Source organism: Lolium perenne, chromosome 4 (genome assembly GCF_019359855.2).
Source record: "Lolium perenne isolate Kyuss_39 chromosome 4, Kyuss_2.0, whole genome shotgun sequence".
Taxonomy (NCBI): domain Eukaryota; kingdom Viridiplantae; phylum Streptophyta; class Magnoliopsida; order Poales; family Poaceae; genus Lolium; species Lolium perenne.
Window position 1 is genome coordinate 80,459,366 of NC_067247.2, and position 4,652 is coordinate 80,464,017.

A 4,652-nucleotide genomic window follows, 5' to 3' on the forward strand; every position below is an offset into this window, starting at 1 on the left:
CAGTCAATCATCTCCATTCTACCGAATCAGCCAATAAATGTGGCGTCTATCTATACTTCTGAAGTTCCATGCCGAATCTGATGTCTATGTTCAACAAACTCACGTGGTACACCAACATGTTTGTATTGTTTCCCTTACAACACAATGATAATAACATGGGCATTCCATAAAATTGCAAATGCAGCTTTCCTGTCAGTTATGCATATTATGCAAGGCTTTCCTATTAGACGCACCAACTTCCCAATCAAATACCTCGGCTTGCCTCTCTCGACTAGAGGCCTCAAGGGCGTCGATGTGCAGCCCCTTGTGGACAATGTTGCTTCCAAGCTCGTCCCTTGGGAAGGCAAAACTATCGCCGCCGTCGGTCGAGGCACTTTGGTTAAATCAGTGCTCACTTCGCAAGCCATCTTCCACATCACGTCGCTTGTGGTGCCACCGGGTGTCTTGCAAACTATCAACAAGCTTCAAAGGTCCTTCTTTTGGGTGGGGACGGACAAAGTATCGGGGGGGCAATGCAAAGTTAATTGGAAAATTGTTTGTAGGCTGAACGAGAGAGGTGGTCTCGGCATCATCGACTTGGATAAATGTGCGAGAGCTTTGAGGCTTAGGTGGCCGTGGCTTGTTTGGAAAGATCCCTCTAAGGCGTTGATTGGTGCGGATCACCCTTGTGATGACGCGGATATGGATTTCTTCTATACGGCTACCACCATAACCATCGTAGATGGGCGCATTGCGAGTTTTTGGCATGCCCCTTGGCTTTATGGTGTGAAGCCTAAGGACATTGCACCATCCATTTTCCCCATCTCTAAACGCAAGAACTTCACCGTCAATAAAGGGCTACACCTTGATTTTTGGATTGATAGGATCGACACCGCCGGGGGCATCTCGACAAATAACATCTCCGAGTTTGTGGATCTATGGTCAAGGGTTCATGAGGTTCGCCTATCCGAGGGCACTCCGGATGACATCAAATGGAAGTTCAGTAACTCGGGAGTCTACACGGCCGCGTCGGCATACAAGGCCCAATTTGAGGGCAATGACCTTTTCCCCTATGCCCCAATCGGTGTGGAACAATTGGGCCCTTCCTAAGTGCAAGCTTTTTGAATGGCTCGTGTTGCAAGATCGTGTTTGGACGGCCGACCGGCTCCAAAAGCGTGGATGGCCAAATTACGGGGTTTGCCAATTATGCATGAGGGAACCCGAGTCCGCAACGCACCTCCTCTTCAAATGCCGCTACTCCCTAAGGATTTGGAACTCTTTACTTTCTTGGCTTGGGATCATCTCGGTCGACACCTCTAATTGTCCTAGATGGTCGAAGATTGGTGGCTAAGCTTCATCTTCGTCAATGGCACGAGACAAAAATCCTTAGCGTCACTCATCATGCTCACCTCTTGGGAAATTTGGAATGAGCGCAATGCGACAGTTTCCCGTAAGGTTTCCACCGTGCCGATGGTTGTTGTAGCTAAAATTAACGGAGAGATGGCTCTTTGGTGCGCGGCGGGTGCTACACGCTTAGGTTCTATCATGCCGCGAGAGTGATCTTTTGTTTTCCGAGTTTTTTACTTGGCTTGTAACGAACCATAACTCTTTCTTATTCAATGAATGGGGCAAAGCTTTTGCCCCCTTTCAAAAAAAATAAATCAACCAGTTGCAACCTGCAACGCAGCTGAATCTACTTAAGATGTACAGAACATTTAGGTGAATGCTGCGCTGGTCAGATCTTGCGTCGTCAGGGTGACATGGTCCAACCGTACTGTAACAGCAGCTAGCAACGTGGATTTTTCTCATCCGTTAGCTGAGGCTGCACTTCTCTCTTTTTTTTTCATTTTGACAAGAACGGCAGGAGCTCTGCCTTATGCATTAAAGAAGGAGGAAATCCCTTAATATTTACAGGCTACGTGACAATGTGCCGGCAATAACCAGACATGTCCAGAAAAGACTCTTAAGAAGAAAAAGAGGAGCCCAGAAAAACTATTGGCCATGGGCCAGTTTAAATATGAGTTACCTTATCTCTAATCTAGCATCAACAACACTTGGAGGCTGCACTTCTCGTATATGTGTCTCTGGAAGTTTTTATTTTTTTGCACATTCTATATTAGACAAGCAAGCCGCCTCGTTAAAAACCTTCCAGTCCCCTTCGGTACCCTGGAAGGAAAAGAGTGCGTCAAGAACTTGCTGTCCCCAATCAAAGTATGGTTACATCATCCACCAGCTGTGGATATAAGAAAAAAGGCGGGCTCTCAAGCCAAAAATTACAATTTGGGTCCTCTACCGATCTAGCTATTTGATGAGCCGCTTTGTTTTCTTCCCTTGAACAGTGAGATATAGAAACTTCATTGAAGCCAACCATTATAGTCCTGCACTTATCCAAGTAGGCCACGCCAATAATCCTATTCTCCAAAGGGAACTTATAAGCATTGACCACTTCTAGGCAATCTGTCTCAACAATCAAATTGTTACAGCCAATGCGTTCAGCCAATCGTAGCCCATCCCTAACCGCTTGAGCCTCTGCACTAGTAACATCGATGACCCCATCAATTTCTACTCTGCGGGCTGCTAGGAACTGCCCTTGCGAATCTCTGATGATGCACCCCGTGGAGGCCCTCCTCATCGCCAGATCAACTGCGGCGTCAGTATTTAATTTAACTTTACCTCCCGGGGGTTTAGTCCAGCCTTTTTTGATCGTCCCATTTATATTTACTCTTGCTCGGTTACAGTTTGCCACCATTGCCTTTATAGAGAGCGCCATTCTGCTTGGGCATTGTCTTCCGCTCCCCATTCGCATACAGGGCATTGTCCAGATCCACCAAGATGTCTATTTGCTAAAACGCACATACACGGTATGATCCCATGTAGAGCTCTCCAGGTAAATATTTTCACCTTGGTCGGTACTGTTAGCTTCCAGCAAATATCCCAGACTGGATTTATCTCAGAATTTCCAACTTCATCTCTTCTCCTCGCTCTACTTCCGTATTGGTGTTGCCATTCCATATGATATGCTGATTTTACCGAGAACATTCCATTCTTTGTACCAAGCCAGGCTATAGAATCCTCCTCCGCCAGTGGTGACAGGGGAATAGCTTGAATTCTCCTTACATCTATTGGGTAGAAGATGTCATGCAGCAGTTGCTCATCCCAGGATCCCGTACCTGGATCTATCAGATCTTCCACCCTGTCAATGATAACATTGTTTCGCCTAGAAAGCACTCTTCCATTAGGGCTGTTTGGCAGCCATGGATCTTGCCATATATTAATATCCGATCCAGTGCCAACTCTCCATATATAACCCCTCTTGAATGTATTCATGCCCGCCATCAAACTCTGCCAGGTGAAAGATGCACCTTTTTTTAACTCGGCATGCAGTAGATCATCTGAAGGATAGTATTTTGCTCGCAGAATTTGAGCACATAATGAATCAGGGGCTTCTACTAGTCTCCAGATCTGTTTGGCCAACATAGCCAAATTAAAACAATGTAGGTCACGAAATCCCATACCTCCTTGTTTCTTTGGCGTACACATTTTCCACCATGAATACCAGTGCATCGCCTTCTTCCCATCCTTTTCACCCCACCAGTATCGAGCAATAGCAGCCGCAATGGCCTTGCAAATTCCTTTTGGCAGTTTAAAAACAGACATAGCATATGATGGAATTGCTTGAGCCACTGCCTTCAGTAATATCTCTTTCCCTCCCATCGAGAGGTTTTTCATATTCCATCCACTGATAATTTTGCAAACCCGATCCACCAAGTGTTGGAAGCAATCCGAACGATCAACTCCTACATGTGATGGAAGACCAAGGTATTTTTCTGTTAAAGCCTCCGCCTCAATATGAAGGGCTGTGCATACAGCCAACTTGTTTTCTTCTCCTGTATTAGGGCTGAAGTAAATACTTGACTTTGAGTCACTCACCAATTGTCCAGAACTGGCACAATACAAGTCCAACACCCTCCGAACAGCTGCAGCATTAGGCGCATCCGCCTTTATTAGAATCAGTGAATCATCGGCAAATAAGAGGTGAGATACCGATGGTGCCCCGCGACACACTCTGACTCCTTGAATGCCACCGCTCTCTTCTTCATGTGTTAGCAAGCTTGAGAGACCCTCAGCACAAAGCAGAAACAGGTACGGCGAGAGTGGGTCTCCCTGCCGCAGCCCCCTTGTCGGAATAAAGACCTCCGTCTCGTCCGAATTAAACCAAACACAATATTGGACAGTGGTAACGCAAGACATAACCAGATTTGTCCATTGCTCCACAAAACCCAATCTGTTCATCATATCTCTTAGAAAACCCCACTCAACTCTATCATATGCTTTATGCATATCTAACTTCACCGCACAATAACCATGCTTCCCTTCTCTTCTTCCCTTCAGAGCATGCACACATTCGTAAGCTACCAGGACGTTGTCAGTAATCAAACGGCCCGGTACAAAAGCACTCTGACTTATACTGATAATTTCAGGTAGGATAATCTTCAGCCTATTAGCGAGCACCTTCGAGATTATCTTATATAGCACATTACAAAGACTAATTGGTCTGAACTGTGTAATCATCTCCGGGCTCTCCACTTTCGGAATAAGAATTATTGCCGTCTCATTCCACCCTACAGGAATTACACCTGTTTGCAAGGAAACCAAAACCTCATTAGTAATAG